This window comes from Schistocerca americana, chromosome 1 (assembly GCF_021461395.2).
Source record: "Schistocerca americana isolate TAMUIC-IGC-003095 chromosome 1, iqSchAmer2.1, whole genome shotgun sequence".
Lineage (NCBI taxonomy): Eukaryota > Metazoa > Arthropoda > Insecta > Orthoptera > Acrididae > Schistocerca > Schistocerca americana.
In genome coordinates this window covers 1,212,212,370-1,212,235,628 of record NC_060119.1, presented here as the reverse complement: position 1 = coordinate 1,212,235,628, position 23,259 = coordinate 1,212,212,370, and positions in this window count along the sequence as shown.

Below are 23,259 nucleotides of genomic sequence, written 5' to 3'. Positions count from 1 at the left end.
AGTAAAAGCTTCAGATTAATTGCATGATTAAGATTTGAGTTATGGCTTTTTGTAAAAAAGACAATGAAAAAATTAAAAATAAAAATATCTGGTAAAATATTAATCCTGCATATTTTATTGTATTTTTCAGTTAAATCACAGTTCTTTTGCTCTAAACATGCACAGTTTTAGATTTGTACATTAAATAAATATGGCTGTAATGATTTTTTAATAAATGTTTACATTTCCCGTTACATCACCCTCTTAAGAAAGATCGTTTTCTGTATTAAAGACCGTCCCGGCAGACAGATGCGTGAGCTTAAATAAGGAAAATCTGGATTATTTTTTTATTTATCGTTTTGCTCGACTCGCCTTTGATGCAGCTGTTTTCTTTAAAGCAGAGGTGCTGCATCTTTAAGGGAACTGGAATCTGAAGAAAGGTATTCGGAAGGAATTGACTGTGGCCTATCCTAAGAGATCAACCGTGGAATTTGCCTAAACTGAAAATGCGAAACCACAGAAAACCATTTGAAGGTTGCTGGTGGATGGATTCAAACCAACTCTCCTCCCAGATCCAGGGATTGCTACATAGCTCAGCAGCCCAACACGCAGACGTGTGTATCCCAAGTCAATGGAGAGTTTGGAAAAACTGGTTGTTGTACTGTGGTGTGCGTACTGCAAGACCTTCGGTACACACACCATCAGATTATTTGACTCGTCGCCCTAACGAAGTAGGCGAGTGTCAGCAATATGTCTCATAGTATTATCGAGGCGTGTTTATCTTCTGCCGTTAGGTCAGATGATAGAAATGCCACTTGCACGCTTAGAGTAGCAGATTGACGGTGACCAACTTTAAACAGAACTTGATTAATTTTCACACACATTTATTAAAATAATAAAAAGCATAAAAATAACTTAACTTGGTTCTGGATGCTATTTACAATGGACAATCTGACGTTCCTTTGGTCTTGGTATGTTAATCTTATTCTCACATATCTCTGATACTTGACAAAGTGTCTATACATTTATCTTCATGGCTATGTACAGGAGTATGATAATCTTATTAGGCACAGACAGAAACTTGACTGTAGACTAGTGCAGAACATGCAGACTGACTAATCAGAGGTCTGTACACTGGTTATAATACCTCGCGCATTCAGGTATCACTGCGCGAGTGTGATCCGCGAGGAGAAAAGATTCTACATTAGCAGCAATCTCATTGGCTGCGTTACATATTAATACGCGGATCGGCGGAAGCAGAATTTGGTCCGTCTCTAAGACAGCGCCATCTCGTAGTGCAGAGACGGGCGAGCGCTGTGCCTGCACTGTTGTGCTTAGCGGGGCGCGCTCTAGTGGGAAAGTTGTGTACGCGCTGACTACGCGGAACTATGTACACAACATGTACATTGTTTAAAATAAAGTAATACGCATCACACCGAAAGACTGAATTCTGATTTTGAATATGTGCACGTTTAGTCAAACGACAGTACATGAATTCATGCGTAATTTAAGATTTAATTGTGGATGGAACTGATGGCTTCAGTTATTACAGTATCACAAGAGCGTAAATAGCTTACATAGATTTTGGGATGGAGGGATGCAGAGTGCAGTCGACCTGGACGAATTCAAGCAGACCGCTCTCCACATACCCCTTCCCATCGTTCCGCATCGGAACTGGTTTTCGTGACAGAGTGTCGCCCAGGTGTCCAGATTGGGTGATCTTTTGCAATTTGGGGTACTAATGATAGAATATTGATGAATTTTTTTTAAAGAAGTACACCCGTCGCCTTGGGCGATAATTTAATTCATCAGAGCGATTTTTGGCGACACAGACAAATCCAAGTGTATTTTTGTGCACTGATTTTAATTTAATGCTACTGTATTTGCAATGATATTTACCGCTCCACAGGCTTGTGAAAGACTGAAAATTTGCAATCCCAAAATTCTACCTGCCTTCAAATAACGAATTCAGTGCTAACATTAAACAGCTATAGACAGATCATTGAGCTGTTATAGTAGTGTGTACATATTAGGTTGGTGCGTAGGGTTTTTGTTTTAATGTTGGTATTCTGGTTGCTGGTGATTTGTTTATCAATTGTAATTTTTTATTTGTAGTTCACTGCTGCTACTTTATTTTACACATCGTAATTTTGTCATTCGGAAGTAGCGAGTGGAGCTGTGGATGCTACAAAACGGAATGCCAACATTTCCCACATATTCTCTTCTTTGAGTCCAGTAGAGGGTGACAACAGCGGAGACAGTTAGTAATATTGAAAGGGTACAGTACCGCCCAACATTGAAAATAGGTACAACATTCTTCGTTATTCTTATCAGAACAACATATTTTTTGTAATAATAACTCAATTTCACTTAATATACTGAAGCCGGATACTAGTGTAGGAAAGAATGACAATTTATTTATTTAATTGATCACCTGTGCACTCCCACAAAATAAATCCCTACATCCAATTTGGTGAGAACTGTGAAATGAATGAATGTATGGTCGTCTGCTAACCGCAGATAGTGTATGTGCAATATATGATCATTTTTGAGACGGTCCTTCGGTCACCTTTGGTGGAACCAAAGAGATGAAATTTACCTGAGCTTTGAGTACCTGAAATGTGGCTGACCAATATGGTAGCAGCGGAGGTGCGAGATGACCTGAAGAACGGCCATGTATCAGCACTCTGGCGCTGGATGTTGTGTTGGTAAGACCTGTCTTAGGTGTGCTCTGTAAAGACAAAAGAGTGGAGAGAATGGTATGGATGTGAAATACTTAAGAGTAGCTTGCAATAATAATTTCACTATTTCAAGAACCTTTGGGGGGGGGGGGGGGGAGAATTAAATGACAGGCAGGTAATATTAAGGGGATCGTAGTAATCTTCGGAAGTGACCAACGGTCACAATGAAACCACGTGTAGCAATGTAGCAATAAGTTGAAATACTTCCGAGTGCTAAAGTTAAGCTGAATTACAGGCGTGTGTACTATAAGTTGGAAATATTTAAGAAATGGCCTGTGCAGGACTTGAAATTAGAGACGAGCGCTTCCATGTGGTGATTTCTGTGTGAATCTCAATCTGGGTATGAGACAAAGGATAAAGAGAAGTGCTCGTCCAAGATATCAGTTGAGGACTCACGTGTGTAACGAATATGATCGTAGTATTACTTTGCGTGTTATGTTTCCGTGTGTCGCTGGATTCAAACTCTAATACTCTGAGTGAGAAGCAAGGTGAGTCAGCCGTCTATCCAGCAACGCTTGTATTGCACAGGAAGACGTGCATATATCCTCCAGAGTTCGTAGTAGGAAAGAAAAGTTACGAAGTGGGGCAGTGTCGTGTGAAACTGGGATGAATACTAATGGAAGTGCGAAAGCTGAAAGTGAAGTGATTCTAACGTTGTGACTATTCATTGTGATGTATCGTATGTTGCCAGTGTGATGTATTTCATGTAATTTAAGTATGTGTGGTTTGCACGGGAGAGTAGCAAGATAGGTTCAGAGGCAGTGGGTTATACATGTTCCTTCTTGTACCGCTAGGTCTGGAGGAAATTTTCGTGGTGATGGGTGTTAGAGTCGAAGTGTGAGATATAGCAAAAGATCCACCATCCTATCCAGAAAGTGCACTGTAGCGTTAGATAATTACGAGACCATAAGATAGAGAATCACCAATGTAAAGCCATGCCCACTGGGCGGAGTTTCTCATGTGTAATTGTTGTATAAAATGTAATGGTGTGTTTAGATTATCTTTGAACCATAATAGAATTTATCAGATCAAAAAAGATAGTGAAAAGAAAAAGACTGATGGCCTTGATCTTCGAATAGTATGTAGTCATGTAGCCATGTTATCCAGAATTTAGAATGTGTGCGCCATTCATATTCAGTGTGATGGCCACGTGTTGATCAAAGCCGTTGGGTAAGAAAGAAAATGTGGTATTGCCAGTGCGTAGCGAACAATCAGAGTTGTGTAAATTTTTGTAGATTGGCCAGAGCGCCAACCCACAATGAGAGGAAGCCGAAAGGCACGCGTTTAAGCTCACGCAGGATGGCGTGAGGTCTGGAACAGGACAAGTAATGAAGACTAGCAAATAAAGTACGTAGCTTCTGGAATACTTAACTTTAGTCCATAATTGGTGAACATCGGTCTTGATGATACATGAATTTCAAGATCAGTAGCAACTGATAATGGCGCCTTGCTAGGTCGTAGCAAATGACGTAGCTGAAGGCTATGCTAACTATCGTCTCGGCATATGAGAGCGTAATTTGTCAGTGAACCATCGCTAGCAAAGTCGGCTGTACAACTGGGGCGAGTGCTAGGACGTCTCTCTAGACCTGCCGTGTGGCGGCGCTCGGTCTGCAATCACTGATAGTGACGACACGCGGGTCCGACGTATACTAGCGGACCGCGGCCGATTTAAAGGCTACCACCTAGCAAGTATGGTGTCTGGCGGTGACACCACATAAATTACTAATAGTCAGAAGTGCGTTATCCGTTTCCGTTACGTAATATTCAATCAGGAGAATAGTTTGTAGCTCAATTGAGAGTACTAGAGCTCATAATCAGTCACTGACGTTACTCGATAAATAAGAATAAATCCACTCGCTTGGCAGACCACTCATCTTGCAGGCCTGACTGCTTGATGCCACAGTAAGAGCAAGGCATGTCGGTGCCTCTCAATATTTGCGTCGTGTATCGAGATAATGCCACTGGACAGAGCTTGGCAGGATAATGGTTTTCCTGTTTTAAGGATAATCGTTTTGACATTAGTGACTCTCCACGTACAGGAAGAAGATTTTCGGGGGTTTGATGAAGATAGTTTACTCGCATAAATTCACAATGATCCACGTCACTGTACTCGAGAACTGGAAAATGTGATGAACAACAATCATTTCACGATTGTTCGGTATTTTTTTTTTCCAATGGGAAACGTTCAAAAAGCGGATGTATGGGTACCGCATGCTCCAAGCCAAAATCACAAAAATCAGCCATACGTGCATCTCTGATTGCTAGAAATTAACTGGCTCTTGAACAACACCGATCATTCGTATCCTTTATAATTGCTGGTGACGAGAAACGGTGTCTTTATGCTAACATAAGGAAAGAAAGGAATGGTTGAGCCCAAACAATGCAGCGACTTCCCATAGAAAGACCTGCGTGCTTCCACAAAAGATAATGTTATGCATCTGATGGAATGTCCAAAAATTTTTATTTATTTAAATGGTATCGAATACAAACCGACTTAGTAAAATTATCGACCATATACTAAATGTTGGTGTTAAGCAAACCTCTATTTCTACGTTGAAACACGTATGTAACGCAGCAGCGATGGCGAGGCATTGTAGCATCTGTGACCAGAGAGTATGCGCTTGACCGCGCGAGTGTTGCGAGCGGTTCTCAGTCAGTAGTAGTCTTTGCGAGTTAGTTGTCGCTATGCAGAGTAGCAGTCAGTCAGTCGTTGCGAGTCTGTAGCTCTGTCTAGTTGAGAGCAGTACTCAGTCTGTAGTCGTCATGCAGAGCGGTCGGTCAGTAGTAGCAGCCCAGTGCGGTTGTGTGATGTAGGCGGTCGGCAACAATGGTCAAGATGAGGAATAAGGTATACTGTTAATTAATATAATCATTAGATAATGAAAAATTTTATTTATTGTAATTATTCTCCAACAAGTCTCCCAATAATAATTTTTTTATTTCAAAAGCATTTTCTCAAAAGTTTAATTTTTTTGAACTAAAGATCTCGTTGCACTTCCCATTTCATTCCACTTCTTTTTGAAGAAAAATTTCACTAGAATTACAAAAAAAAAGGAGAATATTATTATTTGCAATGTAGTTCCTCCAAGTGGTGCGCAACAACAAGAGCAGATATGTGACATCCATTTATTCTGAGGTAAGACTTTAATTCTGATTGTTTTTACACAGGGCCAAAGACCGATATTTCGGTTTAATTGAATTTTCTTGTCACTGAATGGACTTTAATTTTTTGAAGGATTTATAATTGAGTCAGATTGCGAATTTCACATTTGTTGCCATTGTCAGTACATTTGATTGTAGGCATGTTACGCATAGAGCCATGTCCATCAGCATTTCTAATTAGTATCGTTATTTTCTTTTAAAATTTTTGTGGGGAGGTTACACTTGGCCCCCATTTCTATTAAGTATTGCTATATTTTCTTTCAAAAATTGCGGTGGAGAGGTTACACTTGGCGACACCCAGTCCAGGATCGTATTTCGTTGAGAGTCTTTTGAGCGACAGTCAGATATCTGCTCTTATTTGCTTAGATAATTAGGATTTGGCGCAACGCTTTTAATAATATTGTGACTTTCTTTCTACAGGTCAACGGCAATTTGCTGCTTTGTTGTATTTGTGTGTTGCTTTTGCATTGTGCTTATTTGCTTTGTGAAAAATTTTGACTATTGTAAAAATGCCGCGAAAGACTGTGAATAGTGTATCGCGAAGTATTGTGAATGAAATTACCGACTTAAACAACGTGACCGATAGTAATTGTGATACGCAACGTAATGATGACAATCCTGCGTTCACTAACAATCAGTGCATTCCAACCACTAATGATGACTTTCACCTTAATGATGAACAAACGAACTCAATTGTCTCGTCTGCTAACTTGACGACAATTGATGACGCAGAATGCTCTATGGTAATGAGCGCTGTAGAGCTTAACACACCCGATTTGGAAAATTCAAGTAATGTACAGTCAAATCTGTCTAATGAAAATGAACAGATCACACAAAGTAGGACAGATGTATTTAATTCCGAAACAATGACTGATAGTATACATTTGACTGACAAACCTTTTTGTAAATTTCAGAATGACCAAATGGTTACAGAAAGTGAAACAATTCCAAATCCACTATTGAACAGTACAGATAATAGAAATGGTAATTTTGGCTCGGATCCAATTATGGCAATACTGATACAACTTAGGGAAGATAATAAACAACAGAGTGAAAATTTCAAACAACTTAGGGAAGATAACAGACAGCTTAGTGAACAAATTAGAGACGTTGCCGCGCAGTGGCATGACACTAAGGAACAATTGCGCGTGGAAATTGGGCTTGTTCTCAAAAAAATAGCGAAGAAATTAAGTCTGTTGCGCAAGAATTAAGAGAAATGCAAACAGCCGCAACAGAAACACTCAGAGACGAAATTAGCGGAGTCGCTAAACAATGCTCTGAAAAAGCTGCACAATTACGGGACGAGTTTAAAGCAATGACGGTAGAACTTTCGCGCACTATGGACGCAAAGATAGACGCGAAATTCGAACAGCAGAACACTCAGATAAACGAGCGCTTTAGTCAGCACATACAGAACAGTGATACGCGTTTCCGCAGATTTATTCAAGATCAAAACAAAGTAAAACGACAAGTCATGGAAACAATCACTGCACAGAGACAAGAGGACAAACGTAAAATATTCGCGAAAGCGAAGACGTATGTAGACAATAATATTACTACAGTGTCCGACAAAATTAATACCATAGAACAATTGAACGCGGAATTACGGGATGAAATTTCTGATCTTAAAGCAAAAACGGATACACACACAGTAAATATTCAAACAGTGACAGATAGATTCGAACAACTAGATCTAACACAGGATTGCGATGTCATCAAAGCTGATGTTAAAAAACTGAGCGAAACTACGCGCAAGTTGCAAAAACAGATTAATGCGTCTGATTCTAAAACCGATGATCAGGTTAAAATACTGACTGAAAAATGTGATGAATTGGCCAGTCGTATTGATGTTATCGAAAATACTAATGACAATAAATCAGACGATACTGCACCGGTTTCTTTTATCCAAACACCTGAATTTCAAAATTTACAGCTGACAATTAATGAAATCGATTCATCTAACAACACGTTACGTCGGAAGTTATCAAATTTACAACAAGAAGTAACAGAGATGAAAAACATTTCAGTTAATAACATACCACAACAGACGCCACTTTATGAACATTTGTCAGACTCACGCAGCGTGTATAATGTGAGCAATTTACAGCAACTACGCGACTTAAAATCCGAAAAGCCACGCGAATTAAAATCTGAAAAGCTACGCAACTTGAAAACCGAAATGACAGAGACGAACAGATTCACACACAAACCCGAACGTGTTCTCAAATTCAGTGACGAGAACGTTGATAATAAGCAGTTTGCATTTGTAAGAAAATGTAAGGAATTTAATAATGGCAGAACACAGATACACGATTTGCACTGTATACGACAATTTATTTTTGTACTTTCATCGCTATTATCTGTAATGGAGAAACTAGCTTTGAACCTGAAGCGACAAATTGCTATTGTATTTTCATCAGCATTGCCTGTAATGAGGAAACTAGAATTAACATGGATACAACTATTTGCTTTTGAATTTTTACCGCTATTGCGTGCAACGCAAAAGCTAAAATTTATTTGCAGTGCGTAATGGACCTCAGGGGATTCATTACGCTTTAATGAATATGTGCCGTAGCGAGCATAGGGCCCCGAGCTGTAGTAGTGCTGTTTCATCTTTAGTTTTCTGCACTGCTGCCTTTTCTTCTACTATCCTTTATATCTATCCAAACTGCTCTTTAACTATTGCTCTACCTAGTATTAAGAAACGTATGTAATGAAAACCGGATACGACAAATCTTTTACCGAATGTGACAATTTTCAGTAGGCACTCCAGTACCGCCGTAATTTTAATTACAGATAAAATCGTAATCATCAGTATGTATAAAATTTTGAGCAGTCGGAACCATATTTTTGTAACAATAGATGTTTTTCACCACAATAGCATGAAAGTCAGCCGCTTAGCATACCTAACCAACAATGCAGTCTACAAGGTGAACCAAACTTTAATGTTTCGCCGCGTGCATGTATAGTCTCAGCTCCGACAAATAGTAACGCATGGCAGCAAAGAAATAACTACGTACAGACAACACTCTATTTCAATTCCTATCGCAATGCGCCGTATAGAAATTACTATCAGGACAGACGTAAAAAGAATGATGAGCACAATTTTCAGCGTACATTTAATAACAGTCGATCTTATGAGCAGCAACAACATCAGCAACAACAAATAATCATGAATGGAACAGACAATAGGTGTCATCCATAGCGTAACACGTCAGTAAGAAATAACAGAACAGTTCATATAGTGGATATGCCACAGCATCCTTCCGTAAATAACAGGACGAACGATAGAATTTAACCAGATACAGCACAGATTGCATACTACAGTAACGCAAACATTACTTTTGACACGCAGAATTTTGTTCACGAGAATGTTATTTGAAACATGCTTTATTGAATGCTCTACTTTTATCGCACCCAGATCTCACCAGAAATTTTTCCATTGCCACTGACAGCTCTAACACCGCTTTAGGTGTACATATTTTTCAGGAAATTGAAGAAGATGGTTCTACAGTAATTAAAAACATCGCATTTGCAAGTCGCATTTTGTCACCTGCTGAACGAAATTATTCCGTTACAGAACTGGAAACATTATGTGTTGTATGGGCTTTCACGAGATTTCGGCACTTTCTTTATGGCAGACATACCACCGTTTACACAGACCATAGAGCTATACAATTTTTGCTTTCAGCTAAATTTACTCACGACAGATTAAGTAGATGGAAACTATATTTACAAGAATTTAATTTTACGATTGTTCATATTCCCGGCACACAAAATGTTATAGCAGACGCACTATCGCGTTCTCTCGGCAACAATCAGCAAGACATCGCAACCAACTTCTGCAAAGCAAATTTCAGCGTCATGTACATTCAACAAGTTGCATTTGAAAATTTCATTTCGTCGTCATTACGAGACATAGTATTCTTTTTTTTTTTTCTTTCACATGCTTTGGTCAGCTGCACGAGCTAATGCTTCTGTCCGTCAGCTGTGTTGTCTTCTGCTGTCACTACCAATTTACGACACTCACAAAACACAAACAAATGTTTTTCAGCAAATGATTAATTTTGACACGTGCAAACTATTACGGATAGTAACAAAGTAGAATCGGAACACAAAAGAACATGTCCGACCTCACTACCATGTTTTTGCTACATCTTTGTCGCTGTTGAACTCACTTCAACATTTGTTACTTTCACTCCATTACGCAAAGCTACTGCTAAAACTGTTTCAAATGCATTTATAAAACATTTTCTATTTCATGTAGGGCATGTAATGAAAGTAATTTCTGATAATGGATCTCAATTTCGTAGTAATGTATGGACACGCATGTTACGAGCTAGAAACATTTCTCCGATCTATATATCCAAGTACCACGCTTCTTCGAACCCTTGTGAAAGATTAATGAAGGAAATTGGTAAGCTGTGCAGAATATACTGCCACAAAAGACATATTGATTGGGATACACACATACTCTCATTCCAAGATGTAATTAATTCCATTCCAAATGAATCCACTATGCTATCTCCGACTGTTATACTGAAAAACGTTGAACCACCGAACAAAATTAAAGAATTAATAGAATTCCCCAAAAAATCGTCGCCTACGACACCACGAAATAATTGACATTGCGCTGAACAACATCAAACGTGCCGCAGAGCGCCGGAGAAGACAGCAAAAACAGGTTTGTACACGCCGCGACTTTCACGTTGGACAGAAGATATTAGTACGTACACACTATTTATCCAGCAAATTAAAAGGTAAGTGCAGTAAATTTGAACTTCTATACGCAGGTCCGTATCGGATTCGCAGTATCCCTCACCCCAATGTTGTACACGTCGAAACTTTGAGAACCAGAAAATCGAAAGGCAATCACCATATCTCAAACATTAAACCGTTTATTGAGTGAAACCACTGTATGATTCAACACACTATGATGCCATTTACTAATGCAATTAATTCACCTGACTAATTATTGATGATTATCGTATTTTTTTTCTTGGCAAGTGCCCGGCAAGGTAAGGTTAGCAGGTCGCTCTTCTTGTCGTTACACATCAGACCGTGCATATTTTTCCAGATGAATTTACACATTTACGACTATTTCTGCAATTATATTTATGTGACTACTTATTGATGATTATCGTATTTTTTTTCTTGGCAAGTGCCCGGCAAGGTAAGGTTAGCAGGTCGCTTTTCTTGTCGTTACACATCAGACCGTGCACATTTTCCATTTTTTTGTGTATATGACTGTACTCCAGTTTTGTTTGTATGCACTATGAAATAGTTAAGATATAACACACACCAGTCGACTTTGACATTTTTTTTTTTGCCTTATGACATCTCAACATCGTGACTGTTTCACATTTTTTTTGCTACTGCATTGTATTATTCTGTGTACATTTTTTCGCATCCGAACACTGTCAATGTCTTGGACATATTACGTTTTCTGTCATGTTATGCTGTATGGTTAATTGTGTCACCATAAACCAGTCATTATTTAGTGGGTATAGGATTTAAATGCAAGACATTAATCTTTGTTCATCAATTTCAGAAAGGAATGATGATTCTAAGAAATAAATTTAACATAAATGGGAATTTCACCTACGGAATAAACGAAAGGAGATGCAATAACTTTATGAGGAAGAGTAAAGGGATCAGGATTAACAAGCATTAACAAGACTATACTATACTCATCACAGAATAGCAGTCTTAACTAATTTTTTCTTTCAGAATACAAGGTGATTGATGCAGGCTGTCAGAGAGAACTACACATCTTATTTTTAGTGATGAAATATGCTAGAGATAAGGAATAGTTAGGTAATGAGTAATGAAGTGATTTTTTGCAGATGATAGTGAATACTGATGAATAATGATGAAGGAAATGGTATTATGAATAATGAAGTTTTTCTTTACAGGTGATGATAATGGTGAAGTTATGATGATATGGATAATGAAGTTTTTTTCTTTATGCCACGTAGTTATTTAAGTATTTGTTGCGGTTTGCTTTGACAGCAGGTGTTACATTGCATAGTAGGATGACGGAAAGTTTTGGAAAGGACAGCTATGGAACACATTTTATACACATTTCACTACTTGTTAATTCGAAGTTCACTACTTTTCAGCATAGTGTGCGTTTCTTCTTTCAGGTCAATAATCCGTTTTTGTATTTTTTCCAGGAGAAGTTTTTCATGACACTTACTAAACCTGTTACTTATTATACCTGTTCTAGTACTTGCATTTTTATATTTTTTACCCATTTGTGTTTATCATTTATAAATGTGATCACATGTACTGCCTTGTTACATAATCTTGCTACAGCTGACTCATGACGAATGACGTTACCTATCCTCATTTGCAGCAATAGGTCAAAAGCAAAAAGTATTATGCCTCAGCAATTAATTATCGATCCCAACGCAATGCATTGCTACCAAAAAAAATGTATTACCAGTCGCACATAATGTCACTAGTTTATGATAATTCTGAATAATACTGATCAACTCTGAATAGCATGTCACTCGAGTAATGACCTCTTAATGAGACTATATTCAAAATAATGCTTTGTCACTAGCTAATAACTGCCACTGTTTATTGTAATGCCTGTGATTACTAATGATTTGACTGTAATTAACTGATTTTTAATAATGACTTTGTAATGATCTGAATAATACTGAATGATGAACTATGTTTTATTCTATTCAATACTTGATGGCCACTGAGTGCCAATAATTAATGTCAATCAACGAAATTGTTATTAATTATGCCATTAATTAACTCTTGTTTTCAATGTTCATACTTTGTAATTGGAAATAAATGTGATTGTTTAATAATGCTTTGTAATTAGAAGAAGGCTAATGATTCTTAATAGATTGGAATGACAAATGATTAATTAACTGTAATTAGGAGAAGGTTAATGATTCTTAATTATACTCTGTAACTGAAAAGAATGCAATTATTTCATAATATTTTGTAACCAGGAAAAGAAGGCTACTGATTCTATGTAAAACAATTAATGAACATTTTTCTGTAATACTACATACTTGGTACAGAAATGTTCAATAACTGGGCTATGAATGCCACGAACTATCAATGAAGATTGTAATTGTCAATATTATGTGACTTGATGTCCTTCACCTCATAAGTTGACTACCCTGAATTACTGCAATGTCCATTTGTCCTGTTTATCCCAGTGATCATGGAGCACTATATTTGGTTTTGCACTAATTCTACGTTGGTGTGCCTTGTAAGAGTGTGGTGTTGACACGACATGCTGTCCACCACCATGAGCGATGAAGACATTATTATGGTCCCACTGTTTGGTGTACCTAATGTACTGCCAAAGTGAAAACATGGAACATTACTACGACAGTTCAGTGTCTTGGCTACACTGATAAATTCTGATGGGAAAAGAACTTCAAGTTGTGTCACTTGGTGTTGTACTACTGTGGAAAGATATGGACTTTCAGAGCAGCTGTGTGCAATCTAAAGTGCTACAACCATGATGCAATCCTTCCCTTTCCTATCCTGATTCTTGTCACATAAAGAAAAAATTTTTTTTTGGTAACATCATTTATGTTCATAGGTTATACATTTTTCGATTCGCTAAACTCCAGTGTGAGTACACTTATGTCACTGGTCGACATGATGTTTGCCATTATGTTTATTTGTTGTGAAAATACTAAAGACATTTTTCAGTGCATGTGCACTTTGGACATGAATTTTTTTTGCCATTATGTTTATTTGTTGTGAAAATGCTAAAGACATTTTTCAGTGCATGTACACTTGTCAACATAATATTTCTTGCCAGTCTGTTTATTTGTTCTGAATACGCTAAAGAATTTTTTCAGTGCCTGTGCACTTTGTTATCTGTCAAATAATTTGTATATACTTTTCTGATTTGCTACTATGTTTTGTACTCACATTTTGTCTTTGTCTGATATATTTTGTACTTAGTGCGTGTGCACAACATTTACTTTATGTACTACATCTAATTATTCTTGCCAGTCTGTTTATTTGTTCTGCATATGCTAAAGAATTTTTTCAGTGCCTGTGCACTTTATCTGTCAAAAAGTTTGTATATACTTTTCTGATTTGCTACTATGTTTTGTACTCACATTTTGTCTTTGTCTGATATATTTTGTACTTAGTGCGTGTGCACAACATTTACTTTATGTACTACATCTAATTATTCTTGCCAGTCTGTTTATTCGTTCTGCATATGCTAAAGAATTTTTTCAGTGCCTGTGCACTTTATCTGTCAAAAAGTTTGTATATACTTTTTTCTGATTTGCTACTATGTTTAGTATTCACATTTTGTCCTTGTCTGATATATTTTGTACTTAGTGCGTGTGCACAACATTTAAATATTCTGTAAGTTGTAGGATTTTGTTAATTAAAGAAAAATTTTGCCGCGCTTGGCAAGTCCAAATGACTCACCATCGCTGCCAAATTTTTGCCCCCCGAGTGGAGGGTTATGAAACACGTATGTAACGCAGCAGCGATGGCGAGGCATTGTAGCATCTGTGACCAGAGAGTATGCGCTTGACCGCGCGAGTGTTGCGAGCGGTTCTCAGTCAGTAGTAGTCTTTGCGAGTTAGTTGTCGCTATGCAGAGTAGCAGTCAGTCAGTCGTTGCGAGTCTGTAGCTCTGTCTAGTTGAGAGCAGTACTCAGTCTGTAGTCGTCATGCAGAGCGGTCGGTCAGTAGTAGCAGCCCAGTGCGGTTGTGTGATGTAGGCGGTCGGCAACAATGGTCAAGATGAGGAATAAGGTATACTGTTAATTAATATAATCATTAGATAATGAAAAATTTTATTTATTGTAATTATTCTCCAACAAGTCTCCCAATAATAATTTTTTTATTTCAAAAGCATTTTCTCAAAAGTTTAATTTTTTTGAACTAAAGATCTCGTTGCACTTCCCATTTCATTCCACTTCTTTTTGAAGAAAAATTTCACTAGAATTACAAAAAAAAAGGAGAATATTATTATTTGCAATGTAGTTCCTCCAAGTGGTGCGCAACAACAAGAGCAGATATGTGACATCCATTTATTCTGAGGTAAGACTTTAATTCTGATTGTTTTTACACAGGGCCAAAGACCGATATTTCGGTTTAATTGAATTTTCTTGTCACTGAATGGACTTTAATTTTTTGAAGGATTTATAATTGAGTCAGATTGCGAATTTCACATTTGTTGCCATTGTCAGTACATTTGATTGTAGGCAGGTTACGCATAGAGCCATGTCCATCAGCATTTCTAATTAGTATCGTTATTTTCTTTTAAAATTTTTGTGGGGAGGTTACACTTGGCTCCACATTTCTATTAAGTATTGTCAATTTTCTTTCTTTAAAAATTGCGGTGGGGAGATTACAACGTCAAGATGTAAAAGTGTTATTTCTGAGATAAATGGTACTTGGAAGAAGATGGTATTTTGTGAAAACATTAACAATTTTACGGAAAAATATGGAAATGAATGTCAATTATAAATGTTCCGACTGTAACATTCTAAGGGTACTAGGACGTGTAATTCGTTTTGCAGTCAAGCAAGTCTCCGCTATTGCTGAACATTGTATTTCCACTGGACATTCAATGGAGTATGAGAAAACAATGATTTTGTCCACAGCAACATTTTTCTGGGACTCCATTATTTAAGAATCCGTAGAAATACGCCTGACGGAAAATCTGTTGAACCGTGACAGCGGAAACCAGCTGGACAGTGCATGGAATCCCATCATCTCCACGATTTGCTCAAATCGAAGACGACAGAGTGCGTCGACGGCCGCGGAAAACAGCAACGCAGAGGGCGACTGAGTTCCGCTATTCCACCAACGAGGGCGCTGCCGGCGGGCAGTGTGGCCCATCTATCAAGTTTTCGACGTATGCGCAGAATGGTTACAGCGCGCTATGTATTGCGGAACGGAGGACGTTTTCGCACTACAACGCCACCGGGAAATACAGCGACACGTACGGAACCTTATTACAGAAGCAGAAAGCCGAGACTGGCACCAGACCTGCACACGACTCAACGCCACCCTCCCTGTCAACTCCTTCAAGTACTGGTCCACCTTCCATCGCCTTACTGGTTCCCATTCCGTTCCCCACTACCCCTTCTCCATAAAGATCGCCCCCTAAACCTCATTAAGGCCAACCACTTTGCTTCCCACCTTTCCGAGGTCTCCATCCCAGATGATCCCCACTTTGATTATTCTCTTTTCCCCACCATCATGGAACGTGCTGATACCTCAGTCGCTCCACTTGCTCCTAGTCTCCAGTACTTGAGGCAGTTGCCCCCGCCGACATCAACACTCCAATCACAGCACAAGACATTACATTTATTCTCCAGTCCAAATGCAACATGGCCCCTGGTCACGACTGTGTCACCTACTGCCATATCAGAGAAACCCCCTATTCCTTCTGCCCTCGCCCATCTCTGTAATGTCATCCTCTCTACCAGCTTCTACCCTGATCTGTGGAAGACTTCCCGCATCCTCTTATTCCTCAAACCCAACAAACCCCCTTCTGCCACCTCGTCCTCTCGTCCCATCTGCCTCACCTCTGTCTTTGGTAAGGTCTTCGAATACATCCTCTCCTGCTGTATCCATCAGCACCTTAATCAACACTACCGCCTCCCCCTTACCCAGTGTGGCTTCCGACCCCCCTTCTCTGCTGAAGACCGACTCCTTAACCTCGTTCACCTTCTCTCTCTCCAGCTCAACTCCCGTCGCTCCGCAATTTTTGTTTCCCTCGACCTCCAAAATGCCTATGACCGTATATGGCATTCCAGTCTCCTCTTTAAACTCCAAACCTACGCCCTCCCTATCAATTTTGTCCATCTGGTCACTTCCTTCATCATGCGCCATCCTTCCTATGTCACCCTCCACAACACCCACTCCCGTATCTTTTATCCCACTGCTGGCGTTCCCCAGGGCTCTGTCCTCTCCCCTCTCCTTTATCTCTTGTATAGGGCTGATATGCCCAAGCCACCCTCACTCTTCTACCTTCTCCAGTATGCTGATGACACCGCCTTCCTGGCTCTCTATCCTACCCTTCAATGGTCAAAATGCACCCTCCAAACCCACCTTAACCAGTTCACCACTTGGTGTAACCAGTGGTTCCTCTCTCTCAACTCCTCCAAAACCCAGGCAATCATCATAGGCCTCACCACCCTCTTCATGATTTCTACGTCACCCTTTATGGTTGTCCCATCCAGCTCCCCCCCCCCCCCGAGATACCATGGCCTCACCCTCGACTGTCACCTCACCTGGACCCCTCATCTCCAGACCATCCAGCAGAAAGCCCATTCCCGCCTCCGTCTCCTGAAACTCCTTTCTGGCTGGACATGGGGATTGCATACTTCCACCATCCTCCACACCTACAAATCCCTCATCTGTCTTATTCTCTGTTATGCCAGCATTGCCTGGATCTCCGCACCCACCTGCTTTTACAAGGCCCTCCAAATTCTTGAACGCCTTGCGCTCCACCTTGCCTTCCACATCCATCTCCCTTACCCCATATGGCTCCTGTATGAACTCATCCCCTTCCCCCCCCCACCCCTTCCTGTTCCTCCAACATCTCCACATCCTTTACATTGTCTGCAGGCTTGGTCATTCCCACCCACTGGTCCCCTCCTTCCTCTCCACCCCCACCTGTTGCCGCCCCTCTGTCACTGTATCCCTCCCTCTCTCTGCCTCCACACCTTCCATCTCCTTCATCAGAGCAATTTCCAGTGCCTCCTCCTCCCAGATGATGAACTTCCAACTATAACCTGGCCTTGTTCCCCCCTCCCCAGGGCCTTCTTTTTCCTCTCCCCTCCTTCTCCCAGAGCGGATTTTCCTCCTTCCCCCCCCCCCCCCCCCGTGAGACCCTGCACCCCATCATTGCCTCCTTCCCTCCCACGTCCCTCCCTATCTTGCCCTCTTCGGCGTGCCCCCCGCACATCTGCCCACTCTCTTCCCCTTCCTCCCTTCTTCTGTTCTCCCTCATCTCCTTGTACCTGGCAGATACTCCGTTTTGATCATCATCAGTGTGCCATGTCAGTGTTGTGGTCAGTGCTGTTTCTCCTGTGTGTAGAGAGGTGTGATTTTAATTGTGTGCTGGGCTTGTACTCAGTGCTACTGTCAGTGTTTGTTATGTGCTACACCATCTGTCGATACTTTTATGCTCCAGTCATACTGTATCTTTGTGTTCTTTTAATTGTCCCAGTGTGTGGTTTTTTGTGTGTGCTACTTTTTTACCGTTTTTATCGCCATTTTACAGTCGCCCATTTTTTTTCTATTGTCTTCCATGATGCTCCGCCTTTTTTATATCTATGTTCACCATGTTTTCTCCTTTGTTCTTTTTAAATGTCTTCTGTTGTTTTGTTCTATGTCTTTCGGCTGAAGAGCAGCGAATACGCTGCTGCCAGCCCGCCCCGATGAGGAATTGAAATACAATAAAGGAAAAAAAATTTTCGCCGGTCTGTGACGGCTCACCTGAAGATGACTGGCAGGTGCCCTGTTGAAATATCGTGTGAGGTATTGAATGATGACTGGCTGCAAGCCTGAAATTTGTTTGAATGGCTAAATACTAATCAGTAGTCACACAAATACATTTTATTTTCTGACGAGGCACAGTTGACTTGAGATGGTGTAAACAATTTACATAACGAGCACGTATGGTCTGAAGCAAACCCACATGCAACAGTGCAACGCAATTTCTAGCAGTGATTTGGCATAAATGTGTGGTGTGGTATAATCAACACACATCTACTGGACCATGCATTTTCCCATGACGTCTAACTGTCGAGGCGTACTTACAATCCCTTCAAGAAGAAATGCCCCACTTGTCCAAAGATGTTCCACTTGCTACAAGATTGCAAATGTATTTTCAACACGACGGTGTGGCTCCACATTTCACCAACGTTGTTATTACACATTTAAATGAAAATTTTCCCCAGAAATTGATTGGTCGTGGTGCTACACATCTGTGGCCATCCAGATCGTCCAATTTAACACCAATAGGTTTTTGTGTATGGGGATGTATGAAAGACATAGTTTATGAGGGCAAAGACAACATACCTGAGGCATTACTTGCTCGCATTATGAATGCAATAGACGAAATTAAGAACAACCCCGTGAAACTGAAACGAGCAACAAAATCCGTTCATGCACGTGCAGCTAAAAGCATTGAATTCGGTGAAGACTTTTTGAACATTTATTGTGAATATATTGTGAAACTGTATGTACACTGTACAACTTCCTTAATATTGAGCTTTGGTTTTCAGGTTTAACACAAATTCACATGTGCTATGGTAAAATAAAAGCAGATTATCTGACACATTCATACAGTTTCAATTAAAGTTATTACCATCATCTTTCCAAAATTAAATTCTCTACAGCTTCTGTTGCAAACTTTGTGGAACTGTCTGAAGTTTAAAAAAATAAGTTGGGCCAATTAGTTAACAAATTAAAAACTTTACCAAATTACACCCTTGGTACTCTGTATGTTCTGGAAAACTATTTCAGTTACACGTCTAGGATATGTTTTATTAGATTCACCAGATCAGTAACAGCAATATAAATGGAAATCGTGCTTTACTTTAACCTCGTACCGTTTTGCGGTGGCTTCATATTAGCGAAGTTCCTAAATTTCAGGCAAAATCTTTTATTAGCCATAACTCCGTAACTAAACATTTGCGGACCTATGTTCATATGAACTTTTTTCTTTAGTTTCACTTGTAGAATAACATATTAAAATATTTGCATATCTTCATTAGTAACCCTGTAGATACGAGCCCGTACTCAGATCACTTCGCATGTATAATCGAAATTTTTAGATCACAGCCAATACCTAATTCTTATCCGAAGCTCGTTCTTGGATTGATAGCAATGACATCTTTTTCTCATCTGCTGGCCTGCTATGCCTAACGCATCTGAGTATTTTCTTCCAGGGTTTACTCCCTCAGCCTTTGAAGATCCCTCTTCACCACAAAGCAGTGGTTCCACTCCTTATTTGACCTTAGGTGGCCGGCCGCGGTGGTCTAGCGGTTCTAGGCGCGCAGTCCGGAACCGCGCGACTGCTACGGTCGCAGGTTAGAATCCTGCCTCGGGCATGGATGTGTGTGATGTCCTTAGGTTAGTTAGGTTTAAGTAGTTCTAAGTTCTAGGGGACTGATGACCACAGATGTTAAGTCCCATAGTGCTCAGAGCCATTTGAACCATTTGAGCCATTTGAACCTTAGGTGGGAAAGAGTGCCTCCTCCGCCAGCTGCGCCTTAGCAAAGATGTTCTTCTCCGCCGTAGCTGCCATTAAGGACTTCGCCATATCCCTGGCAAGGGTTTGATAATAGTAAGGAAAAAGGAGAGGTTTGAGTAGGATAGCATAAGGAGACGGGCTAATGATAGGTCGTTGTGGGACGCTCTTTGTCTGGCTCCTCCCCTTTGGCCTGCCCAGCGTGGGTGACCCTGCTGGTAGCTACGCTACGGCCGGCAGAGCCCTCCGATGAAGAGGACGCGAACCTCCTCGCCCGCACAGATAGTGCTATGTTAAGGCGGTGTCCTCTTAGGGGCTTATCTCCTAACGATCATGATGTATAGTCTAGAGGCTTGTGTCATAAATAAGAGAGAAGAGAGTCAAATACAAGCATGTGAAATGAAGCTCCTTAGGTAAACTCTACAAAAAACTGTGAGAGACAGAGTCAGGAATGATTATGTAAGGAGAGGCCTGCAGACGACATTGAGTACAGAGGAGAGAATGAGTGCTTTGAGACTGAAGTGGTTCGGTCATGTGATACGAATGCACCTGACTCGAACTCCACGCCAGTATTTGGAGATGGAGGTACCAGGAAGAGGACCAATTGGGCTGCCCAGAAAGAGATGGACAGACCAGGTTAAGGAAGATCTCAAGAGGAGAGGATTAACATGGGATGTAGTGGGGAGGGAAAAGCTATACCAGGACAGAAACCAATGGAGGCATATCATTCACAAAATTCCTACCCGGCCCGCTGGAAGGAAATCCTGATGATGATGATCTAATTCATACACGAAATACCAATCCACGTTTGGGCTAAAAACGTGGATTGGTTAACTTGTGCAGTGTTTTTTACACTGTCGTGACGAAGGTCATGAGATACCTCCTAATATCGTGTCGGACCTCCTTTTGGCTGGCTTAGTGCAGCATCTCGACGTGGCATGGACTCAACAAGTCGTTGCAACACCCCTGCAGAAATATTGAGTCCTGTTGCTTCTATAGCCATATACGCTTGTGAATATGTAGGCGGTGCAGGATTCTATGCCTGACCTGACCTCCTGACTGCGTCCCACAAATCTTCGATGGATTTATGTGGGGTTATCTGGATGACCAAACCATTCACTCGAATTGTTCAGAATGTTCTTCAAACCAATCACGAACAATTGTAGCCTAGTGACATGGGAAGTTGTCATCCATAAAAATTCCATCGCTGTTTGGGAACACGTAGCCGTACATAATCATTTCCAGCCAACGGTAGGTTCAGTTGGAGCAGAGGACCCAGTTCTTTCCATGTAAACACAGCCCACACCGCTATGGAGCCACCACCAGCTTGCACAGTACCTTGTTGACAACTTGAGTCCATGGCTTGATGGGGTCTGTGGCACACTCGAACCCTACCATCAGCTCTTTCCAACTGAAATCGGGAATCATCCGACCAGCCCAGGGTTTTCCAGTCGTCTAGGATCCAACCCATATCGTCACGCGCCCAGGACAGGTGATGCAGGCGATGTCGTCCTGTCAGCAAAGGCAGATTCAGACTGATATTTTCATTCTGCAGCGGAGTGTGCGCTGGTATGAAACTTCCTGGCACATTAAAACTGGCCGGCCGGGGTGACCGAGCGATTCTAGGCGCTACAGTCTTGAACCGCGCGACCGCTACGGTCGTAGGTTCGAATCCTGCTGGATATGCCTGATGTCCTTAGGTCAGTTAGGTTTAAGTAGTCCTAAGTTCTAGGGGACTGATGACCTCAAAATTTAAGTCCCATAGTGCTCAGAGCAATTTGAAAGTTAAAACTGTGTGCCTGACCAAGACTCGAACTCGGGACTTTTGCCTTTCGCGGGCAAGTGCTCTACCATCTGAGCTACCCAAGCACGACTCACGCCCCGTCCTCAAAGATTTACTTCCTCCAGTACCTCGTCTCCTACCTTCCAAACTTCACAGAAGCTCTCCTGCGAACCTTGCAGACCTAGCACTCCTGGAAGAAACGATACTGCGGAGACATGGCTTAGCCACAGGCTGGGGCACGTTCCCAGAATGATATTTTTCACTCTGCAGCGGAGTGTGCGCTGATATGAAACTTCCTGGCAAATTAAAACTGTGTGCCCGACCGAGACTCGAACTAGGGACCTTTGCCCTTCGCGGGAAAGTGCTCTACCATCTGAGCTACCCAAGCAGGACTCACGGCCGTCCTCACAGCTTCAATTCTCCCAGTAACTCGTCTCCTACCTTCCAAAGTACTTGCCCGCGAAGGCAGAGGTCCCGAGTTCGAGTCTCGGTACGGCACACAGTTTTAATGTACCAGGAAGTTTCATATCAGCGCACACTCCGCTGCAGAGTGAATATGTCTCCGCAATATCTTTTCTTCCAGTAGCGCTAGTTCTGCAGGTTCGCAGAAGAGCTTTTGTGAAGTTTGGAAGGTAGGAGACGAGGTACTGGCAGAATTGAAGCTATGAGGACGGGTCGTGAGTCGTGCTTCGGTAGCTCAGTCGTCGTGCTCCGGCACTCGGCCAGTGCACATCGCGCGGTGACGGGCGGTAGCGCGGGCCAGTGTTTACGTCGCGAGCAGTGCTGCGGTGGCGAGCTGCGCAGCGTGTGCGAGCGCTGTTAACGTTTGTTTCTGTACCACTGTTGTAAGTAAGATGTCGACAATTAACAGAGCGAACAGCGTTCAGTGTGTTTTCGATCGTGCTGCCTTGCGACCGACGGCTTTCGAAATCCATGAGTGGATTTTTGAGGATCTGAAATTGCCGGAAGATATAGTCGACACGTTCCAGTTGGACTTTGTGCAGTACTCGTTATTTATCAAATTTATTTCGAGTGACACTTATGAGAAATTCGTTGAGGAGCATGCTGGTGTGAGACCATTTCGTCATAATGATGGCAGTATTAGCAATGTCCAAATCGTGCCTTCGGGATACGGAGTGAGAACCGTCAGGGTATTTAATGTGCCACCTGAGTGCCCTAATGACCTGATAGCACGTTCTCTGTCACTGTACGGCGTTGTTTTGTCGGTTACCAATGAAAAATGGTCGAGTGCATATCGCTACCAAGTTAACAGCGGGGTGCGAAGTGTACGTGTGGACTTAAAAAAGCATATACCTTCGTATGTTACCATTGGCGGCTGTCGTGCACAGGTAACTTACATTGGACAAC